Source organism: Nycticebus coucang, chromosome 21 (assembly GCF_027406575.1).
Source record: "Nycticebus coucang isolate mNycCou1 chromosome 21, mNycCou1.pri, whole genome shotgun sequence".
Lineage (NCBI taxonomy): Eukaryota > Metazoa > Chordata > Mammalia > Primates > Lorisidae > Nycticebus > Nycticebus coucang.
This window is the reverse complement of record NC_069800.1, coordinates 3,438,582-3,464,310: the sequence shown is the minus strand read 5'-3', so window position 1 is coordinate 3,464,310 and position 25,729 is coordinate 3,438,582. Positions and strand designations below refer to the sequence as shown.

The 25,729-nt window shown below is 37.7% G+C and overlaps 1 protein-coding gene across 2 annotated transcripts in view; it reads right to left on the bottom strand.

Moving 5' to 3' along the window:
- Window positions 1–22,839, bottom strand: part of LOC128573771 (leucine-rich repeat-containing protein 37A2-like) — a 120,783-nt gene extending 97,944 nt beyond the window's left edge. The window contains exon 1 of one of the 2 annotated variants that reach the window (XM_053574160.1): window positions 22,572–22,839. The gene's annotated coding sequence lies outside the window, so the exon portion shown is untranslated. The remainder of the gene's footprint in view (window positions 1–22,571) is intronic. The other variant, XM_053574161.1, reaches the window with a different exon arrangement.
- Window positions 22,840–25,729: the final 2,890 nt, after the last annotated feature.

Here is a 25,729-nt window from a genome sequence, read left to right as displayed (position 1 = left end):
AATCTGGGAGCACAAGAAAGTTAAGGTATACCATGTGTTGCTTTCTTTTCTTTTTTTTTTTTTTTTGGTTGTGTGTTACTTTTCCTTTTTTTTTCTGGTTATCAAAGTTAAGTTGGAATCAGGTTTAAATATTGTTAAAACAAGATGTTATTTATAAAATGGTTCATGGTAACCAATAAATAAAATCTATAATAGATACACTGTAGAGGGTGGAACAAAATGAAGGACCAGAAGTATCGTTAGTCTGAGCACTTCTGGTACAAATGGGGAAATAAAAGAGAATCCAGCCAGAGCTGGCATGGGGACCGTACCTAGAGTCATAGCTTGGGGTGCACAGTGAGGTGGTGATGTATAGGAGAAGGCATGTGATATAGCTACACTGGAGAAATTATTCAAAAAAATTGAGAAGGAAGGAATCTTCTCCCAACATGTTCTATGAATCAAATATCACCCGGATACCAAAACCAGGAAAAGACTCAACCAGAAAGGAGTACTTCAGACCAATTTCACTAATGAATGAATATAGATGCAAAAATTCTCAATAAACTCCTAAAAAATAGATTATAGCTACACATGAAAAAAATCATTCACATGATCAAGTGAGTTTCATCCCAGGGATGCAAGGCTGGTTTAACATACACAAGTCCATGAACTTCATTCAAAATTTCAATGGAAGCAAAAACAAAGACCACGTGATCCTCTCGATAGATGAAGAAAAAGCATTCAATAAAATTCAGCATTCTTTTCTAATTAAAATATTTAATAATATAGGCATAGGTGGCACATTTCTTAATCTGATTGAAACCATCTACAACAAACTCGCAGCTAGTGAAGTAAAACTGAAAGCTTTTCCACTTAGAACTGAAACCAGACAAGGTTGTCCACTATAGCCACTACTATTCAATACAGTGCTTGAAGTTCTACCCAATACAATCAGGCAAAAGAAGGTAATAAAGGGCATCCAAATGGGGGCAGAAGAGGTCAAACTCTCACTCTTTGTTGATGATATAATCTTATACTTGGAGAATCCCAAAGACTCAACCACATGACTCCTGGAAATGATTAAAAAATATATATAAACAGTAATGCTTTATGTTGTAAAATCAATGTCCACAAATCAGTAACCTTTGTATATGCCAATAATAGCCAAGATGAGAAGTAAATCAAGGACACAATTCTCTTCACAGTAGTTTCAAAAAAAAATGAAATACCTAGGAATATACCTAATTAAAATAGTGAAGGACCTCTACAAAGAAAATTATGAAACCCTAAGAAAATAAATAGCAGAAGATATTAACAGATGGAAGAACATATCATGCTCATGGCTGGGAAGAATCAACATTGTTAAAATGTCTATACTTCCTAAAGTGATCTATAGATTCAATGCCACTCCATCAAAATATCAACATCATATTTTCAAGATTTGGAAAAAAAGAATTGTTCATTTTGTGTGGAACCAGAAAAAAGCCCATATAGCCAAGGCAATTCTTAGTAATAAAAACAAAGCTAGAGTCATCATCCTACTAGACTTTAGGCTATACTACAAGCCAATAGTGATCAAAAAAGCATGGCATTAGCACAAAATTAGAGACATAGACATCAGGAATCTAATAAAAAACCATAAGATGAAACTAACATCTTATAGCCACCTGATCTTTGATTAATCAAGCAAGAACATACACTAGGGAAAAGAATCCCTATTCAATATAAGGTGCTAGGAAAACTTGATAACCATATGTAAAAGACTAAAACTGGACCTTCAATTTTCAACACTTACAAAATTGATTCAAGGTGGATAAAAGATTTAAATCTAAGGCATGAAACAATAAAAATACTGAAGAAAGTGTGGGGAAAACACTAAAAGATACTGGCTTAGGGAAAGATTTTAAGAAGACTTTCATGGCAATTGCATCAACAAAAATAAACAAATGGGACTTAATTAACCTGAATAACTTCTGTACAGGTAAGGACACAACAACAAAAGCAAATAGACAACCCTCAGAATCGGAAAATATATTTGCATATTATGAATCAGACAAAAGCTTGATGACTAGTATCTACAGAAAACTCAAATTAATCAATGGAAAAAGAGCCAGAAATCCCATAAATCAGTTGGCAAGAGACATGAATAGAACCTTCTCAAAGAAAGACAGATTAATGGCTAACAAATATATGAAGAAAATGCTCATTGTCCCTAATCATAAAGAAATGTGAATCAAAACCACCCTGAGTTATCACCTAACCCCAGGGAGAATGGCTCACATCACAAAGTCTCAAAGCTGCAGACGCTGGCATGAATGTGGAGAGAAGGGAACACTTTTACTGCTGGTGGGATTGCAATCTAATGCACTCTTTTTGGAAGAATGTATGAAGAATCTTCAAAGAACTCAATATAGACCTCCCATTTGATCCTCCAATCCCATTCTAGGACTCTACCCAGAAGACAAAAATAATTTTATCATAAGGATCTTTGGTATTAACCTGGATGGAGTTGGAACACCTTCTTCTTAGTAGAATAATATGAATAGAGAAGCAAGGATCACAAGAATAGAGAAGCAAGAATCCAAGGTATTCAATTCTAATATGATGGCAGTAGATGATCTTTTACAAGGAAGGTATGGGAATGAGGGAGTGGAGAGAAGACAGGAAACAGGGGAATGAGGGAGCATGAAGAAGAGAGGGAACAGGGTCTCAATGTATGGCACACCTCTTTGGAGTGGGACACTATTATAAGAGGGACTTTACCTAACAAATACAATCAGTATAACCTAATTCTTTGTACTCTCAACAAATCCCAAACAATTAAAAAAAAAATAGATACGCTAAAACCAAAATAGCAATTAGTTAAGACAGACTACCAGAGAAAATCACTTAACCACAAAGGAAGGTATTTAAAAAGGAAGAAATTTGTTGCGAAAACAACTAGAAAACAGGAAATATAAGACAGAGGTCATTATATAATGATAAAAGTGTCAATTTGTTAAGAAGATAAAACAATAGTAAATATATATTTGTACTCAACAACAGAGCATCTAACTATATAAAGCAAACATTGGTAGACCTAAAGGCGAGGATATACTGCAATACAATAATAGTAAAGGACTTTGACATCCCACTTTTGGCAATGGAAACAACATATAAACAAAATCAAGAAGGAAACCTAGGAATTAAACTATCCATCTACAACAAATGGACCTAACAGACATTTATAGAACTGTTTACCTAACTGTAGCAGATACAGATTTTTCTTCTCAGTACATGAAACATACTCCAGGATAGACCACAAAACAAGTCCTAACAAATTCAAAAAAGTTAAAATCATATCAAGTATCTTTTCTGATCATAATGGAATAAAACTAAGAAATGAATAGTAAGAACTTTGGAAACTGTACCAGTACATGGGAATTGAGCAACATGCTCCTGAATAACCAACAGATCAATGAAAAAATTTAGAAAGAATTTTAAAAATTTCTTAAAACAAATGATACTGGAAACACAACATACCAGAACATACGGGATATAGTGAAAATATTACTAAGAGGGAAGTTTATAACAATAAATGCCTATATCAAAAAATAGAAAGATTCCAAATGAATAGCCCAATAATGCACCTCAGGGAACTAGCAATGAAAGAACAAATCAAACCCAAAATAGGGAGGAATAAAGAAATGATAAAGATTAGAGCAGAAATAAATGAAATTGGAACTGAAATTCCCCCATAAGATCAACAAAATCCAAAGCTGTCTTTTTAAAAGGTAAACAAAATCAGCAAACCTTTATCTAAACTAAGAAAAAAGGAGAATAAATAAAATCAGACATGAAAAAGAAGACATTACAAGTGATACTGCAGAAATACAAAAAGAAAAGCATTAGAGACTATTATTACATAAACAACTATATGCTAACAAACTGGAAAACCTAGGAGAAATGGATAAATTTTTGGATGCATACACCCTACTAAGATTGAACCACGAAGAAATAAAAAACCTGAACAGAGCAATAATGAGAAATGAGATTGAAGTAGTTATTAATATAAAAGATCTCCCATCAAAGAAAATCCCAGGACCTGATGGATTTACTGAAGGATTCTACCAAATATTTGAAGAATACCTAATACCAATTCTACTCAAACTTCTAAAAAATTGAAGGTGTGTAACACTTGCAAACTCATCCTACAAGTCTATCATTACCCTGGTACTAAAACCAGATAAAGAAACAACAAAAAGAGAAAACTACAGGCCAATATCCCTAATGAACATAGATGAGAAAATTCTCAACAAAATACAAGCAAATAGAACTTAACACCACATTATCAAGATTATTCACTATGGTAAAGTGTGATTCATCCCAGAGATGCAAGGATGGTTCAACACATCAACAAAATGAATTACAAAAACTCATGAGTAAAAAAGGAACACACTTCAATACTATAAAGGCCACGTATGCCAAGCCCATAGCTCTCATAGTAAAATGGGAAAAATTGAAAGTCTTTCCATTAATATTTGGAACAAAACAAGGATGCCCCCTCTGACCACTGTTATTTATCATATTACTGGAAGTCCTGGCCAGAGAAATTAAGCAAGAGAAAAAAATAGCACCCAAACCGAAAAATGAAGTCAAATTATATTTGTTCATAAATAACATGATTTTATATCTAGAGAAATCTAAAGAGTACACCAAAAAAACTCTTAGGACTGACAAAAGACTTCAGCAAAGTTTCAGGACCCACAAAGTCAACATACAAAAATGAATAGCATTCTTATAAACTAATATGAATCAATCTGAAAAAGAAATTGAGAAAGCAATTCCATTTACAATAAATAAAAAAATGTACTTAGGGACAAATTTAATCAAAGAAGTGAAAGATATATACAAGAAAAACTACAAAACACTTATGAAAGAAATGGGAGAGGACACACAAGAAAGAAAAGATATTTCATGCTTGTGGATTGGAAGAATTAATCTTATAAAATTGTCTGTACTACTCAAAGTGATCTACAGATTCAGTACAATGTCTTTTCTGTGACATTCTTCACAGAAATAATAAAAAAAAATTCCGAAATTCATATGGACCACAAAAGACCCTGAATAGCTAAAACAATACTGAGCAATTAGAACAAAACTAGCGAAATCACACTATCTTATTTAAAATTATCCAACAAAGTTATAATAACCAAAATAATGTGGTATGGGCATAAAAACAGATACATAAAGCAAAGGAACAACAACAACAACAAAAAAAGTAATAAATCTATGCACTTATAACCAACTCATTTTTAACAAAAGCACCAACAACATATATTGGGGGGAAGGACTATCTCTTTAACAAATTATGCTGGAAAAAATGGACATTCACATGCAAAAGAATAAAACTAGATTTCCCATCTTACATCATATAAAAAACACAACTATAAATGGATTAAAAACTTAAATCTAAGACCTGAAATTATGAAACCACCAGAAGAAAACATTAGGGATGTGCTACAGGACATCAGTCTCAGAAAATATTTTTGGATAAGACCTCAAAAGTATAGGCAATCAAATGAAAATAGATAATTGAGATTTTTATCAAACTAAAAAGCTTCTGTACAGCAAAGGACTCAATTAACAAACTGAAGAGACTGCATACAGAATGAGAGAAGGAATTAATAAGCTAAATATATAAGGAACTCAAACCACTTACTATTGAAAACACAAATAATATTATTTTTAAAGTAGGCAAAGTACCATAATAGACATTTCTCAAACAAAGACATACAAATTGCCAACTGGTATTTTTAAAAAACGCTCAACATCACTAATCATCAGGGAAATGTGACCACAAATAGATAACATCTCAATGCAGTTAGTTTGGCTATTATTAAAAATAGAAGCTCTGATGAGGATGTGAAGAAAGACAAATGCTCCTATACTGTTGGTGAAAATGTAAAGTAGTATAGCTATTATGAAAAATCGTATGAGATTCCTCAAAAACCTAAAAATAGAACTACCATATGATCCAGAAATCCAAAAGAAGGGAAAAAGAAATGAAATCAGTACATTAAGGAGATATCAACACTTCCATGTTAATTGCAGCATTATTCATATCAGCCATGACATGGAATTAATCTAAGTATCCATCAACAGACGAATGGCTATATACATAATGGAAAACTATTCTACCATAAATAAGAATGATATCATATCATTAGCAGGAATGTGGATGGAATTGGAGGTCATTATATTAAGAAAACAGACCAGTCACAGAAAGACAATTATCTCTTGTTGCACACAAATGTGGGAGCTTAAAAGGTGGATGTCATGGAGGTAGAGAGTACAGTGGTGTTTACCAGAGGCTGGAAAGTGAAAGAGATGGGTAGGAATGAAAAGTACCCTGTTTCCCTGAGAATAAGACAGTGTCTTATTTTAAGGTGTGCTCCCAAAGATGTGCTAGGTCTTATTTTCAGGGGACATCTTATCTTTCCTGTAAGTAGATCTTATTTTCAGAGGATGTCTTATTTCCGGGGAAACAGGGTAGTTGGCGAATGGCTACAAAAGTACAGTTATATGTAGCAACATCATTCTTTCAAGAACTTGAAAAAGTGGTACTTGAATTCATACAGAATCATAAAAAAACCTGAATAGCCAATGCAATTAAAGCAATAAAATTAAATCTTGAGGCATGACATTATCAGATTTCAGGTTATGATACAAGTCTATAGTGATCAAAAAAGCCTGGTACTGGCATAAAAACAGAGACATCGATGTATGGAATAACGTACAAAATCTGAGGTGAATGTAGCCACGTATCACCATCTGATCCTCAATAAACCAAACAAAAGCATACACTGGAGAAAAGACTCCCTATTTAATAAACGGTGCAGGGAGAACTGGTTAGCCACATGCAGGATACTGAAGCTGGGACTGCAGCCCTGAGAAAAAACAGATGTAGCAAATAGATTCAATTCTATTGAGTAAACGAAATTTTTAGTTTAAAATATTCCCAAAAAATATACAAAGAAAAGTCCAGGTGAAAATGGAACCACTAATAAATTACACCAAACATTTAAGAAAGAGGTAATACCAATTCACCACCAACTTTTACAAAAACTTCAAGAGGAGAGAGTAACTCCCAACTCATTATATCAGGCCACCATTACCCTGATACCAAAACAAGATAGAGACATTACAAGAAAAGAAAATTGGCTCGGTGCCCATAGCACAGTGGTTACAGTGCCAGCCACATATACCAAGGGTGGTGGGTTCAAACCCATCCAGGGCCAGCTATACCACTGCATCAACAACAACAAAAAATAGCCAGGTGTTGTGGCAGGCTCCTGTAGTCCTAGCTACTTGGGAGGCTGAAGCAAGAGAATCTCTTAAGCCTAAAAGTTTGAGGTTGCTGTGAGCTGTGACATCACAGCACTCTACCAAGGGCAACATCTATCTAAATGTTTTTTTGTTTTTTTTTTTTTTTTTTTGTAGAGACAGAGTCTCACCTTATCGCCCTCGGTAGAATGCCGTGGCGTCACACAGCTCACAGCAACCTCCAACTCCTGGGCTTAGGCGATTCTCTTGACTCAGCCTCCCAAGTAGCTGGGACCACAGGCACCCTCCACAACGCCCGGCCATTTTTTTTTTGTTGTTGCAGTTTGGCCGGGGCTGGGTTTGAACCCGCCACCCTCGGCATATGGGGCCGGAACTGTACCCGATGAGCCACAGGTGCCAACTATCTAAATGTTTTTTGAGACTCTGTCTTTTTTGAGATTCTGTAAGAAAGAAAATTAAATACCTCTATACATAGATGGAATAATTATAAAATTTAAGCAATCTAAATACAAGAAGATATAAAAAGCGTAATGTACAGGGTGGCCACAAAGTTCCTGTGCAATTTTAAATAGTGTGCAATTTTAAATTGCACATGAACTTTATGACCATTCTGTATAATGGCCCTGTGGGGTTTATTCCAGTAATGCAAGGTTGGTTTTACATTGTGCCACCTGACTTTAAGACATTACCAAACTATATCATCAAGATAATGCAGTACTGTCATTAAGATCATATAGATATAGATATCAATATATATTATTAAATTAATATATTATATTATATAATTATGTATAATATAAAAAATAATTATAATACATTAATATTATTACATGTAATATTATATATTATATATAAATATATAATATATAGTATATGTAAATATATAAGTATTAATATATAGTATTATATATTACATATAACGTTATATATTATAATTTACCAATATGTTATATATATTAATAATATATATATATTATTCACTATGTTGACGAACTAAGAAGAAACAATATGATCACATATATTACTAAAAAAAAGCTTTTAATAAGATTCAAAATGCAACATCCATTCCTGATTTTAAACAAAAATAAATGTCTCATCAAATTGAGAATAGAGAGGAACTTTCTCAGCCTGATAAAGTAAATTAATCAAAAATCCATGCCTGACAGTATACTTAATTGTGAGAGACTGACTGCATTTGACCAGGAATGAGGCAATGATACCCTCTCATCGTTTCCATTCTACATTGTACTGGAGGTGCTTTCCAGTACAGGAGGAAAGAAAAACGTAAAAGCCATCCAAATTAAAAAGACAGACTGAAATGACTTTTATTCACAAATGAAATGACATCTACCTCTAAAAATCCTATGGAACCTACAAAAATGTTAAAAAACTTATAAGTGAGTTTAACATTAAAAAATTATCTTTCTATATCCTACCAATAATAAAATGGGATATGATATTAAAAAGATAATTCTACTTATAAATCAGTAGTATAAAAAAAATTAAACACAGAGATGCAAAGGTAAACCTGTCAAGGGACGTGTAATGCTTACCCACTGAAAACTACAAAACTTTTCTGAGAGAAATTAAGGACAACTTAAATAAATGGAAAGTTATACAGTATCTATGAGTGAGAAAAGTATCTACAGTTCAAACAGAAATACAAGAAAGCTAGAATAGCCAGCCCCACTTTGGAAAAGAAGAATATGATAAATTATGGGACCTGACTTTAAGACATTACCAAACAACATCATTAAGATAACGCAGTACTGTCATTAGGATCAACTGGGCAAAATGGTAAGAACAGAAAGAGACACAAACACATAGTCAACTGATTTTCAACAAGGAGGCAAAGGCAACTCAGAGGAGAAAAGACAGTGTTAGAACAACTAGATATCCATGTGCAATAGATGAGATTTGGCCCATGCCTTACATCATCATAGACCTAAATCTGTGACCCTAAGTTAGGCAAAGATTTCTCAGATAAAACACATAAAGCAAAATCCATTTATTTAAAAAAATGAGAGGCTCTTCTACAACTTGAACTTTACCTTGAAAGTGAGAACTATGTAACCTAAAAATTTGTATCCACATATTAATTTGAAATCAAAAGATAAATAAATAAATGATAAATTAAACTTTATTAAAATAAAAATGTTTTTCTCTTCAAAAAAAAATAATGGTTTATGGAATCAAAGAAGTCACAGACTGGCATAAAACAGTTCCAGTCAACTATCTATAAAAGACTTGTATCCAGAACATATAATGAGTCTCAAAACTCAGTAACAGAGCTACAAATAGCCCAATTAAAAACAAATTGGGAACATTTTAAAAATTTATTTACTAAAGAAGACATCCAGGTGATAAATAAGTATACAGAAAAATGCTTAACATTATTCACTGGAGAAATAAAATTGAAAGTCCAGTAAGATACAAGTACAAACACAGAATGCCTAAAATGTAAGATTTGCCATTCTAAGTGTTGGCAAGAATGCAGAGCAACTAAAACTGTCATCTACTGCAGGTGGGAATGTAAAATTCCACGGTCACTTTGGCACCTATTTGGCAGTTTCTTAAAGAGTTATACATGTGTTTACCACACAACCAAAGCCATTTCACTTCTAGGTATTCACTTAACAGGTAAATGTATTAAAAAAAAATTGTGTTCTATCCAGATAATGAAATACTACTCAGCAATAAAAGAGAATGAACTATTGATATACACAATAACATGGATCAATCTCCAAATAAACTGAGTGAAAAAAGCCACACCACTCCCAACAAAGAGCACATACTCTTTTACAAATTTATATAAAACTCTGAAACATAAATTACCCAGAAGAAAAGAAATCATTTTATCATAAGGACATTTGCACTAAACTGTTTATCACAGGTCAACTTACAATCACCAAAATGTGGAAACAACCTAAATGCCCAGCAACCCAGGAATGGATTAACAAGCTGTGGAATATGTATACCATGGAATACTATTCAGCCATTTAAAAAGATGGAGGCTTTACATCTTTCATGTTAACCTGTATCAAGTTGGAGTAAAGCACCACAAGAATGGAGAAGCAAGAAGCCAGTATACTCAATTCTGATATGAAGGCCATAGATGAGCTAACACAAGGCTAGGGTAGGAGAATGAGGCAGCAGGGAGAGGGGAGGAGGTAGGGGATGGGGGATCAGTGTATGACACCCCTCCTGGGGGCAGGACACAATTACAAGAGGGACTTTATCCAACAAATGCAATCCGTGTAACCTAATTCTTTGTACCCTCAATGCATCCCAAACAATAAAAGAAAACATAAATAACTACAAAACCAATAAATGAAACAGTATGATTTTTTTTTATTCTAGAAGCAAAAGCAGAGAAAACAAATGGTTGGTCAGACCAAGAGTTGGAGGTTAGTCAAGTGGGTGCAGCCAAAGGCCAAGAGCAAGACAGACCTGCAGCTGCTGCTTAAAGCGTGTTTGAAATAATTCCTCAGTTCTGACTTAATCATTCATTCACTGAAAAAAATGTTTATTTAAGATCTGGTGAAACCTGTGAAGCATACAAGAACAATTGTATTCAATGAAGTATATAATCAGTAGTGAAATAAATATATTTATTGATTCCTATTCTTTGAGGTGGACATGAAGCTCTAATTGAATCACAGCATCGTAGAGCCGGAAGAGGTTTTAAGGGTTATAAGTCTCAACACTGTCATTTTATTGATGAGGAAACAAACACAGAAAACATCTGAAGATTTTTCCAAAGGTAACAGGAAATTGAATGAGACCCATCTGCCTCCCAGCCAGTATTTTAGCAACTCACCAAACCTTTCAAACTTTCTGATCAACATTTAAAGGCATTTACATGATAATTATTCCTGGAAACATTAAAACCAGTGCATGATTTAGGGAAATAATTTTGGTTAGGAGAACTCTGTTCTAACAGTGACCTTAAGCGTGCACCAGCAGTAGCTATACGACCTACCATCTTAAAGGTAATTAAATTAAGTCATTTTTACACTTGCAACAATATCAATATTAAGCAACACCTATTTTTAGCATATTCCAGCGCTGATTTTTTTCTTTATGTTTATAAACTGAAAATATAAGCCTATTTCAAATAATACTATTTTACTGCCTAGTTTTTCCAGTTCTTAACTGATTTCCTAGTTATAAGGAAAGTGCCGTTTCAGGAGCAGGTTCTAAGGAGACATTCTAGGATTACAGCACAGCAGAAAGTTATTCCCACATAACAGGAGCTCATGGGTTCCCTAAATCCAAGTAATGTTTTGTTCACTGCTATGTTATCCAGCACTTAGGTTATTATCTACCATACAGCAAGTTCTCAAAATGTACTTAAAAATAAACTCATAATGGAGCCAGGCGGGCACAGCGCCCTCCAGGGGCACGCGGGGTCCCCATCTAATTTAGCAGGTGGGGGACAGGCCAAGGAAAAGTCCAGTACTCAGTATCCCAAAGGCATCTGAGCAGTAGGTGGGAGACCCCAGGGCAGGGGAGGTAGGAGGAGTTTATTCTGTGGCTCTGAGCGTCACTGGGTCACTGGGCTGGTTCTGGCTGCACAACAGCCTCTGTGTGACATAAGGCCGAGGATGACGCGGGGTGGGGACGAGGGACTCCAAAAGTGGACTCTGTAGTCAGAGACACGGGTTCAAATTTTACCTCTCTTACTAACCAGCAGTGTGGACCGGCGGTTTGTTTAACCCACTGTCATTCTGTCCCCACTGTGTGCTGGGGGACGGTAGCCATCACCGGCCACTGGCTTTGGCCTCTGGTCCGGCTTTAAACCCTGCGGTCACGCCGTTCCAACGTTTGCTCCGCAGCCTCTGGGGGGCGCCCTGCCGCCGTCCTCTGCGCTCTCTTCCGGGGCTCCTTCTGGCCAGCCTTACCCTGGCAGCCCTCTGATCACTGGCGTCCTAGATTCCCTTTCCGTTTCTCCCCGTATGTTCTCTTCAGTCTCACTTTCCACATTCCTTTAGCTTCAACCTATATACCTCTAACACCTCCGTATCTCTTACTACCTACTTCCTATCTCCTTGTGACTATTTCTCAGTCACCTACGAGCAGAGCAGAGCTCATCGCTGTTTCTGCTCGTCCCCTCCCTACACCAGCACCGACCCTCCTCTGTTCTCCACGCTGGCTCACGGTTCCAGCCAGATACCCGAACCCCTCTCCCGCACCCTTACCAACTCCAGCAGGGAGTTCATCTTGTGCTTTCTGTGAATTATTTCTCACGTCTTCCCTTCTTTCCTGTGCTCACTGCTCTCCAGGTCAGGCTCACCTCTTCTTCCAGTGCGGTGATTTTCATCCGCTGTAGGTGCAAAAGCCTTTCATGGCCTGATCCCTCAGCCTCATCTCCAGCCACCCTCCCTTTGTCCCAGTCATGTTGAATTACTTGCCACTTCTGCTTGTGATCTGCTCTTGTGTGATTTTATGGTGTCAGCCACCTTCCACCTGAGTCACCGTGGAGTAGTCCCCATTCCGCCTTTAAGACTCACAGCAAGGATGTTCTGAAATACCTCGCCCAAGCTTCATGAAACCCCTGGGAAGGGAAGACCCCTTCCTCCCTTGCGCGTCTACTTCTTTTATAACAACCACTCATCATCTTCCTTTTCTTCTTTTCATTGTATCTACCTATATGAAATTGTTATTCCTTAGGGCCAAGAGCTATGTCTTATTTACCTTTAGTGTCATAACGCATAGCACTGTCCCTTGCACATAGAAAGTGCTTGACACGTGCTGAAAGGACAGATAATTGAGCGGATGAACGACTGAGACAATCCCGGTGGGTGAGAGAACGGGAATGAGCAGAATAATGTTAAGGTCAAGAGGGTGAGCCAGCCTGGCATCATTCAAATTCCGTTAACATATAGAAGTCTTTGGTTTTTAAATATTAACCAGCAGTAAGGCCGTCCTTTGGCATCACTGGATCTCACAACAGGAGAACAGGGAATCAGCTGCCTGTAGGATTCCTTTTCAAATTCAATTTTCAATTAAAACGGTAGGGAATTGACATTAAAATAATTTTTGTTTTGCTAGGTGGCGGCAACCTAGAATGAGTCATTTCTCAAAAATAAATAAATAGCTTCTCTCCCACCCACCGGGAGATGCTTATCCCTCTAGGAGAAGCCCTTGGTCTCCTCTTCCAGTGGTTTACCTCACTATTTCAAAGCTTATCCCAGGAAAATCTTTGTCTCCTTAAATACGCATCAGATAAACAACACAGCTGGATTGGCCTTTGGAGACACCCAGATCGATCCCTTTATCTCCACAGATGAAAAACACGTAAGGACTCCAAATTATGCTCCCTGAGAAGTGCAGCCTTCACCTCCCCCCAGTCCTCCTCATCACTCCCATTACATCTAGTCAAATAAAAGCAGCACAAACGTGGTGGGATGTACATCAGATCCCAATGCTACTTAACTCTGGTGTCGGAAATCTTGCATCATCAGAAATGCTGTCATTTTTCAAGATGCTAGTTTGAACAAAAAAGTCACATCCTTTACCATGTGTATTTCTAACAGGACTCCTTATCCCACTCCTCCAATCGATCCTCTAAAAAGAGGGGTGCTTTCTGCTTTATCCTCATTCACAAACTGAGAAATGACTCAATAAGCCCTTTGGTCTCTGCAACACTTGCTTTATATGAAATAATCATCATTATCTTAACTCTACCACTCTCTAATCTACCATCCTTTTCCCCCTTTAAAGTGATAATTGTAGTAATGACCTCACCATCAGGTATTTCTTGGGAATTAATGATCAACTGAGGTTAATGGCCCACAGAATAGCGATGGTCCATCAACTCCACCCAGCCTGTCATTAATCCCCCGGAAATGTCTTGCTTCCCGATTGTTATTGCTTAATTTAGATTCTCTTCATTCTCATCAAGCCTTACAATATTGCTACATCCACCAAGAAGCTTTGTTTTATTTTATTAGTCTATGCCTTAATGGTTCAGCAAGAGTGGTTTCCCTAACTGATGATCAAATAAAACTAGAATGTACCTTATTAAAAGTTACCTTAAAAGCCATTAAATATCTCTAGACCTTCTAGTATGTTATACTACTTTTAAATCAACGAATGGGATGGAGTATTGTGTCCTTAAGAATACAACCTTCAACATTCCCTCCAAATTCAACTTTAGCCCTCTATGTTCTTTACCACATGGAATAAATGTAACCCCTTTATTTATTTTTACAAGTTCCTCCCCCAGGCTCAAAGTGGTTTTAAACGCTAAATGGTGTCACCAGTTGCCTGCAACGCTAAATGCCACACACTCCTTCCTAGCAGTTCACAAACATGGTAGAGGCTACAGCGTCCCCACCTGTTTACTTGCTGTACCTACAATGGTACATTTCACTCAGAGAGGCACAGAGCTTCGCTGGCCCTCTTTTTGGTTCATTTCCTTCTTCAGGTAGATGAGTGGTGCAAGGCTAGGGGAGGTGAGAGTAGAATGTGTGGAGAGTGAGGTCTGGGGGAGAATTTACCAAGCCAGAGCTCTTTCAGCACCAAAGCCAATTTTTAAAAAATTATATATATATATATAAATTTATTATATATAAATTTATATATTATATAATTATATACTAAATTATATATACACACCAGGTCCTGATTTCAAGAAAAAAATACATTATCAACAAATAGTACTTAATAAAAATAGAGGGAAAAGATATCTATATTGTCACATTTGCTTATCAGTATAACACATAAAAAGGAAAAGCGGAGGGTAACCAGTTACCCTTAGTTAATTCTTAATGGTTTCTTTGATGCAAGTAAAATGCCATAATAAATACTGAGGAATTCAAACACAAGTATAGTGAGACATACACAGGCATCAAGTCTTCGAAAGATGAGAGCTTTCATCTGACATCTGCCATTCATTAGCTATGTGACCTATGCCAAGTTATTTATTCTCCTTGACTTTCAGCTTCCTCATCTAGATGAGCTATTAAAATAGATAATGTCATTGTGCTTGTTTTTTTAATAATATTTTGTAATCCTTTTAATCTATATAATAAAAAACTGTTATAACAGAATTTCATTAGATACGATGTATATTTTTTAAAATATATTTATTTTCTTTTACTCTTAGCTGATGTGTTGACTTATACTTGTCTTTGCTGCCCAAATGTAAGAACATATTCTATGAGGTAAACTATATATCATAGGGAATGGGACAGTTTTAATACAAAAAACAAAAATTACATGGATGGCAGAATGTAATCTCTACCTCTGTGCCAAGAAGCACAATGTTAATAACAACAAATGGCGATAATTAGGGAATAAAGACGGTAAAAGGGGGAATAAAATGGACTTGGAGCAGGAATAGCTGAGAGGCTGAGACTGGAAACAGAGAAAACTTCATATGCAGTTATAACATTCATAAACTTAGGGCAACCAGACAACCGGGCTAGAAAGCAGAAGCAGAAGAGGCTGGAAAGGCACGCATGGCAGGTCAGATTAGACCACATAGTTCACAGAAAGGAGTTTGAATTTTATCTGAAGTGGAAGTGGAATGGGGAGCTTATTGGATACTTTTACTCAATGGTTAACCAGGAAAAATAATTTCAGACTTTTCCAAGGAGAATATGAAAATTATTTCATTTAACCAAACATTATAAACATAAAGGATTTCAGGTCTACCAAAGTTTAAACACACTTTTTAAAACCACATTTAGAAATACACATGTAATCTATAAGTATATACATTAGATAAATGGATATGATAATTAGTTGGGTCATACCCTCAAGGTCAAGTTTGTATTTACAGCCCAAGTGCTATTTTTTACTTCCAAAATGTGAAATAATTCTATCAACTATTTCACAATTATTTGGAAAGAATTAATAACCCAGTTACAAGTCAAATGGATTTACTAAGAGAGAATGAACTTAATCCATGTGGATATACAACTCAAAGAATGTTCAAAGACAAGAAGAGAACCAGAAGTCAGCGAGGGCATTCATGAAGTGGGGGGGGGGATAAAAGAGCCGTGTTTGAGCGGCAGTCTCACAAGTGACAGCAATAAATGAGCTTACTTTGGGTTTCAGGAACTGTTTGGTACGCTCCAAACTTCTGTGTGAGATATAATCTTCCAAGGGACTTGATAAAAGCCAAAACATTGGGGGCTTTTAAGCCCAGACAAGATAACATATTAGGAAGGATTTTCAAGGAATCAGTTCTGCACCAGGAAGAAACTGAGCTCCATGAGGTGTTTCTCTCTTCTACTTTTCAAATGTTCAATATAATTGTAAATAATGGAGAGAGGAGGATAATTCAGAATTCTTTTTATCTTCACATATACTAGGTTTTATATTTTTCCTCTCAAGGATAACCAGACTAGTACAACTCATAAAAGTGAAAATAGAACTTGCATTATACCAGTGCACATTTAGATGTATACTGAGTAAGATGACATGGAAGAAATAGATGCAATTTGCAATTGAACTTAAGGAATCCTGAGAATTGAGAGTAATCTATCAGCTCAGATTTTTCACCTATAAAATGGGAAAACTAGTGGTATATCACTACATGGTATATTTATATGTTCATCAATCTTTGGCCTATGTTTGTAACATAAATATATATCATGTCACTACCTAAATAATAAATACATGCATTAATAAATAAACACATGCATATTGTTCTGTCAAAACTCTTTCCCTAGCAAACTGAAATTGGTTTAGGCAAAAAGAAGGAAAAAAAGAGAACATGTTAGTTACCAAAACTGAAAAATCTAGAGGGTCAATCCAGATACAGGTGGATCCAGGAGCTCACATAATGTTTTCCTGAGAAAACTCTAGCCATAACTATAGTGTATAGAAGGGGTTAAGACCGTTCTGGGCATTCTGAGCAATGAAAAACAATAAAATTAACTGAAAATCAAAACATAATGTTTTATTATAAATTAGGCTGAGTTGCTAGTAACAGCAATCCACATGAAATAGAATTGAATGTCTTTTTCTAAACAATCCAAATGTGAGTGGTCCAGAACTACTCTGGAAGCTCCTTCATTGTCTGAAAGCAGGGCTACTTCCAAGTTCTTGCTGTGCCTCCCTGAGGGTGTGGCCCTCGTCCTTTTTCTCCAGGATGGAGTCCCATCCAGTAAACCCACATTCCAAGCAAAAAGAAGAAAGAAAGAAAGTGGCAACAGAACTCAAGACCACTTTCTGGGAGAAATTTCCTGAAAGCAGCTAGACTAGCTTAGACTCCCACATATCACTCAACTAACGTTGAGCTGTACTTGGAATTGTTACTTCAGGCACTTGAAAGTTGGGGGTCCTAAGGAAGAAACTGTGTATTACAGTAAGAAGCCCGTACACCCACAGCAAGACATAAGTGCCCTGATCAGGGACTTTGTGTCATTCATTTAGTGCCAGATTGTGAAATAGTTACAGTGAGTGCTCAATGAATATTTAAGAGAATAAATCAGTGAATGCAAGCATGTTTAGGGACAAAAACAACTAAAAACCTGTAATGTTATTGCAGGTTTACAAAACTTCTTTATAGATTGCAACAGCATAGAGAACAGCATAAAAGCAGCTTCTTCACAGTTCACAGATAATATGGAAAAAAAACAGGAGCTGTGAAATCGCAGATCTAGATTGCTAAACTAGGGTCACTGCTTATTAATGTTGTGATCTTTGAAGTTTATCTCATCTTGTTATATCTGAAGGCATAAAGTTGGGTCTAAACATCTAAACTTTCAGGAGAATTTAACTGAATTAAATATGTGGAAGCACAGAATATAGTGCTTGACATATAAGCCCTTGGTTATGGTCATTTGTTTTCTTTGTTCAATTAAATTCTGTATGGCTATATAAACCTTGGCCAATTTCTCCAGCTCTCTCTCTCAAATTTACCTCCAAAAGATTCTGTTCTTTTGAATCTTATTCTTAGATGGGTTTGATTTGCGCTCAGGGCAGATACTAGAAACTTGAGTTCTACCAATTTTTAGCACAGATCTCCCTTGGGTAGATTGTTACATGCAAATGTGTTAAAGTTAAGGTCCTCAAAATAAGCCAAATATTGGGGAAAGCCTTTTAAAAGAATGCTAAATTCTGGAATAAAACTGTTAATCACAAACATTATTTTTGTTCTTAAATATATACATGTACATAAAATAAAGCCTTTATTATAATATGAATTGTAGCTTATCATATTCTAGCACTCAGCTCCAATATACTCTGGTAGAAGAATCTAATTTGAAAAAATGAAAACAACAAAATAATGGAGAAATAATATAACATAACCTGTTTTCTAAAAATATAAACAAAATAAAACACAAACAGAAAACTCCCCCTAATTTTTAAGATCACATTTTTATTTTTTGATTGATATAATTTCAAAAAGAAAAAAATACATGCCTGACTAAACTAAAGTAAGCCTGGTCAAGACACATTTTATCTTTGAGAATCATCTGAAGAAAGATCTGGGGCTAAGATAATCACTAAAGGTCAAATTTACTGGAAAAACTAATTCTAAAGTAGGTCAAGAATTTCTTGAAAGCAGTAGACACACTTAAAAACATCCCAGCTGTCAACTGAGAATCAAGTAACAGCGTTGATCCTGAAAAAATTTCTCACTGTCACCATGAAGTGAACTCAAAAGAACTAAGAATGTGGTCAATGCCATGAAAACACTAAACTGCTTTTAGGATTTATATTTTTCCATCCTTCTAAAGGTAGCATTTAATAAAATACTCTGGCTCTTTCTCAAATTCAATCATAATAAGACAGAGATTTCCAAATCCAATTTGCTATTATTTCTTCTCTGAGTTTTAAGAACCATTCATCCTTAGAACCAGTCTCGTTATCAGAAAAGGTATTTACCCATAAGTCCAATAAGTATTATGAATTTTTGAGGGAAAATAGCAACAGCTTGCAGCTGAGAGATGTCGCCTCTTACACCGAATGTGTGGACAGCCCTACAATGGCCTCAATCCCTGAGAGGTAGCTTGTCTAGCATGTGTGAAGGGGCTCTTGCTGTTTTGTTTCTTGATGGAGAAGAACCAAGAGGGAGCTGGAATTTGTTCAACACTTAGATTTACATCCAATATAACATTTTATCTGCAACAACCTGGAAAGTAGAAGTTACTAATTTGCATTTTACGTTTGAGAAATGGATGCTCCAAAGGGCTACGTGACTTGCAAAAGGTAACTCACTTAGGAAGCTATCAGATCCCGACTCAGGCAGGACTTAAGTTTTTCTCGGCACACCTCTCTCTTTTCAGTAAACTGACTAAACAATGCTGCTTTCTCTAGAGTAAGAGAAGGGAAGCTGGATAAAAGACACACTCGGTCATGAAGAAGTGACAAACCCTCTTACCAACGATCAGTAATTTTTCTAGTGTGTGAAAAATAGTTTACACAGCCCAAAGTAGTAAACGGGTATGAGCAAAGGTAATAAGACCTTTAGTTTAACCGCGCAAATCTTCCGCCCCTCACGATCTTCTCTTGCCTGCCCTCTGATGCATCCACAGCCACACAGATACCAAATCTAAACTTGTGACTGCAGAGATAGTCAAGGGAGCAAATATTTACAAACAATTCACCTCAAACCTGTAGCCAAGGGAATCAGCTTTTACATGACAGGCCCCCTCTTTTCTGGGATCAGAATAGTGGTAAACATAGCAGTAATAATACCCACCACTCCTTTAGAGCTTACTACACACTGTGATAAGGGTGTTTCAACACTATGTTAACTCCCAAACAACCTCTGGGGTATGGGCTCCTTTTCACAGGTGTAGATGATATGGCTTAAGAGGTAAGCGGCGCAGCTGAGGTCACACAGCTGGTGATGTCAGTGTGTGCTAGAGAGCTGATCTGCCCGACACCCGAATTCGTCCACATTGATTGGTGCTTTGTCCTCTTACCCTTCCAGTGTCCCGGTCCTCTTTCACTCTCACCCTCCCAGGGATGGCCTTATTCAGGCTTTACAAGGGGTGCTACAGAAATCACACACAGGAAATTTTCTCTAACTTATGCCCTGATTATTTTCCATAATTTATACAATTTATATAATTTAAACAATTCTTTTACTTCTACTAGCATTTCCTCTAATTGAGATTAGCTTTCTTCCCACTTACCACCTTTTCAAACTCTACATAATCTAAAACGTGTTTAAAATATTTAAAAGTCTTGATAAAATCAGAGGAAAGATGTAGGCTTCACCCCCAGTCTCTCTGAAGCAATATAATTCACAAACAAAAGAAACCCACTCACAAGAGAGGCAACATTCTTTTCCTCTTCACAGCCTTATTTATCTCCTTTGGAAGACTTTCCAGGTGCTTTTGTTAGAGACACGTCTTAGTCTCTTTCCCTTTTTACTACATTAGCAGATTCTCATTTATTTTCAGTCTTGTTATCAGCATTTATTCCTATCTTAAAAGCAGAGTTAGGAGTTCTCTGTCCCTTTAGACCTTATAAGATAGTATAAATGTAATTCTATTGAGACTTATGCCTTATTCAACTTTTTTTTTTTTTTAACTCAGCTTGCATGTCAGAATCAAATCATTTCAGTGTTAATTGATTGGAAATACTGTATACTAGTTCCAAACGAGAAGTAAAAGTTGATGCGTTCAATCTTGTTTCTAGAGACACATATCACCACATCCATGTGGGAAATTCTATTTTTAGGGAAGGTAAAAATGGAAATAGCCAGGTGAATTTCGTGGTGTGTCACTTCAATGGATGGGTGTCAGAAATGTGGAATACAGTTGTCTTTTTTCACAGAGGCTCTTGGACCCTGTTGTTCTGTGTTATGAATCTCTAAGGTAATCAAGCTAGATCCTGCCAAGTCTCACTTGATAATCTCCCTCTTACTGTCCCAGCCCTTTTGTTTATACATTCTACTCTACCCATCAGTGGAAGGATCCACAGACATGTCCCACAGTATTTTAAAATGAGAATATCGTGTGACCTCGGAAAATTTAACTGACAATGTTTAAAGCATATAACTTGGGCGAGATGTAAGCATTCCACATTGTATATCAAATCAGCACATTGTAGCTCATAAATGCATTAATATACACAGCTATGATTTAGTAAAGAATTTTTAAAAAATAAAATACAACCTCTGTTACTGACAGAGGTTCCCTGTTTATCCCACCACTCATCTTGATCACTTCAATCACAGGATGACTTCCTTTTCACTGCTGAACATAGCCTCTCTAATTTGAGTGTAAAGGAGTTTCTAAATCACTTGCATTTCCTTTTCACCTTTGGAGAGTAAATACACTATAGAAACTTGAGAATTGCTTGTAAAATTAAAATGAAGCAAGTAATGTTTCAATGATATGACTTTGTTCTATTTTTATTTTTATTTTTTTTAACCCAATGAAATAGAAGATCTTCAGTTATATCTCAGGCACTCCTAGAAGACAGAAAACACTTAGCAGCCAAAGTGAAAAAACTGTCTTTGGTGGGAGGTTTTCAGTCACACCTTTGATATAAATCGACCAGAAAGCCTCAGGAAACAAGACCAGGGTGTTAGCTCACTGGCCTGGAATCATCTGTCTGGGGACCTCGTGCAGCGCTTCTAAAAAGTCAAATAAGGACGGCAGGTAGTTCCTGTCCTGGAGGATCCCAGCTGGGAAAGCGGGAAGCTTCTGTTGTCATGGATAATCTGATATTTCTGGCACACTTGCCAGCTAGAAAATCCATGTTAAATCCTTGCTATATAGAACAGTCATGTTTTCAGGATTACTAGGGGAAGATCAGAGCCCTAAATATTCACTAATTGGATTCCAAATAGATGATCTGATGTCTGTGACATTAGAGTACCAACATAGAGGAGGGAAAAAAATCAAATCTGTCTGCCCTTTTCTCACGTGAAAAAAAATTTCCATTTTTTCCAGATTTAGGAGAGTGTAACAGGAGTAGCATATGTTTTTCTAATAAGCACCGATTGGCAGCACCTTAAAACGTCTTTTACACGGCTCTAGGAGAAGTTTGACCTTAGCCAGGTGTCCCGCATTCTGGAGTCTTAAAAGATTACATTTTCCCCCAAATAAGTATTCCATGTTCCTAATAGGTCAAAACATTCATCCTCTGGAGCAAATATCTTCCTGAAACCAAAACCATAAAAAGGACCCATTAAGAAAAACACACGCACACACCCCAATTTCACTAATGAATACAATCCAACAATACTCAAAATCCTAGCAAATAGAATACAGGTGTGGGACGGCGCCAGCGCCCGGGCACGCTGCGGCGGGTGACAACGGTCCCCTCGTCAGTCTCACCTCACCGGCTGCCGTGGTGACAACCGCTGCGGCTCCCCCGTTTCTCGCCGCCTTTGCCTCCAGCAGCCCCGCGTCCCGGCCAACTCTCCGCCTCCGTCAGCCGCCGCCTGCCCGACTGCGCACAACGTAACCGCGTCACGTGACCCGGCGCTGGAAGATGGCGTCCCCGCGCACGTCGGACAGCCGAGGCGCCTCAAGCCAGCGCGGGCTCCACAGTGGCCCTGGGCCAGGAGGCGGTGCTCGCCGCAGCCCCAGTGCCGGCCCTTCCCGGGGACCGACGCCAACGTGGTCCTCCAGAGACTGCGCGACCGGCAGTGGCTGGAGGCGGTGTTCGGGACCCCGCGGCGAGCCTGCCGGGTGCTGCAGCGCACTCACGCCAGGCCCAGCTTAGGCGAAGTGCGCGCGCGGTTGCGCGCGGTACTGTGCCTGGTGCCGCGGCTGCGCGGCCTGAGCCAGGCCCTGCGGGAGGCCGAGGCGGACGGCTGCGCCTGGACCCTACTGCACGACCAAGCCGCGCCGCTGCGTGCCCAGCAGGCCGAGCGACTGCAACCGCTGACCCAGGCCGCCTATCTGGACGAGGCGCGGCGGAGGCTGGAGGGTCCGGCGCCGCCAGCTGAGGCTTCGCGGGAGGGCTCGGGAACTGAAGGTCGACCGGGAGGAGGAGGCCAAACTATCGGCCCGGCAGCGCGTGGCGCTGGGGATGGATGCTGCGCGAGGAACGGTCGTCGCGCGCGGTCAGGCCGGCTGGACGGGTCCCAGACGCACAGCTCACAGCGCTGGGTCACGTGACGCGGTCACGTGGCGCGCAGTCGGGCCAGCGGCGGCTGACGGAGGCGGAGACTTGGCCGCGACGCGGGGCTGCTGGAGGCCGAGGCGGCGAGGCACCAGGGAGCCGCAGCGGTTGTCACCACGGCAGCTGGTGAGGTGAGACTGATGTGGGGACCGTTGACACCCGCCGCAGCGCGCCGGGCGCTGGCGCCGTCCCACACCTGTATTCTATTTGCTAGGATTTTGAGTATTGTTGGATTGTATTCATTAGTGAAATTGGGGTGTGTGCGTGTGTTTTTCTTAATGGGTCCTTTTTATGGTTTTGGTTTCAGGAAGATATTTGCTCCAGAGGATGAATTGGGAGTGTTCTTTCCTTCTCAATGTTTTTGAATGGATTCTGCAGCATAGGTATGAGCTCTTCTTTGAATGTTTGTTTAAATTCTGGTGTAAAATCACCTGGTCCAGGACTTTTTGTTGTCGTTATTAGAAGCTGTTTTATTTTTGCGATTTCTGTGCTTGATATCGGTCTGTTCAAGAGTTCTAATTCTTCCTGGTTAGGTCTAGGTAGGTAGTATAATTCCAGGTATTAGTCCATTTCCTCCACAATGTTAAATTTCTGGGCATAGCAATTTTTGTAGCAATCAGAGATAATCTCTTGTATTTCTGCGACATCTATTGTTATTTTCCCTCTTTCATTTCTCAGTGTGGTTATTAGAGATATTACTTTTCTGTTTCTAGACTAGCCAAAGTTTTATCAATTTTTTTATTTTTATCAATTTTATTTATTTTAAGGAACCAACACTTTGTTTTCTTAATCTCCTGAATGGTTCTTTTGTTCTCAATTTCATTTTCTTCTGCTCTGATTTTGGTTCTTTCCTTCTGCTAGGTCTGGGATTGGATAGCTCTTTCTTTTCCAGTTATTAGAAATGATGCATTAGATTGTTGATTTGTGCTTTTTAAATTATTGGCTGTGGGCATGTAATGCAATAAATTTCCCTCTTATGACTGCTTTCTCAGTATCCCAGAGGTTTTTCATCATCATTTTGTTAGACAAATCTAATGATTTTTCTCCTTTGTCTTCTCCTTGAAATAGTTGTGTTTTGCGTAAGATCATTTAGTTTTTATGATTTTGGGAATGAAAGGTTTTGTTGGAAATGAGTTCGACCTTGATTCCATAGTAATCTGTAAGCTACAAGGTATAATTTCTATTCTTTTAAATTAGGCGAGGTTTGATTTGTGTCTTAGGATGTGGTCAGTTTTGGAAAATTATTCATGAGCTAATGAGGAGAATGTGTATTTGGTAATATCGGGGTGGTATGTTTTGTAGAGTCATGTTAAAGTTGATCGTTTCTTTGCTCAGTTTGTGTTTGGAGGGTCTGTCCAGTTCTGTCAATAGGGTGTGAAGTCCCCAGAAATTATGCTGTTATAGGATATTATATTGTTCAGACTTGTTAGAGTTCATTTTGTAAATCTGGAAACATTTAATTAATTTGGGTGCATAAAGACTTAGGATTGAGATGTCTTCTGGTATTGTTCCCTTGACAAGAAAATAGAGTACTTTATTTTTATCATTCCTTATCTTTTGTGGTTTGAAGCCCAGTGTATCTTGAAATTGTGACCCTTGCTTTCTTTTGATTTCCATCTGCCTGAAATATTGATTTCTAATCCCTCAACCTGAGTCTTGTTTTGTCTTTAGCTGTTAAATATGTTACCTGAGGACAGCATAGAGTTGGCTTGTGCTTTTGATCCAGTCATCTGGTCTGTGTCTCATCAGTGGGTAATTCAAGCCATTCACTATGGCTTGACTATGATGGATTTGTGTTTGTCTTTTGTGAAGGTTGCCACCTACATTTATCACTTGTACCATTGAGGAAGTTAGGCTATGACCTTAAATTTCTGTGTGTCTTTGCTTGTGGTACATTGTTATGTTCGATGTGTAATATTACTCTGGAATACTTCCTGGACAGGTGGTCTTATAGTGGCAAATTTCTTCAACGTTTACTTGCAAGGAAAACATTCGATGTATCCATTGAATATGGCACTTAGTTTCGTAGAATACAGAATCCTAGGCAGGGAGTTGTTGTGTTTGAGTATATTGAAAATGAGAGTCCTATCTATTCTAGCTTGTTGTTCTTCAGCTGAGAAATCTGCTGTCACTCTGATGGAATTGTCCTTGTAGGTCAACTGGTGCTTATTCCTGGTGGCCTTCAAAATTTTCTATTTCATTTTGGCCAAGTTTTTTACAATGTGTCAGAAGATGCTCTGTTTGAATTGAGATAAACTGGGCTTTGATATTTCTCAACGGACTTTCTCTGAATCTTTGGTAATACTTAAACATTTTTCATTTATGATATCCTCCAATAGGTCTTCTGTGCCTATAATTTGTATGT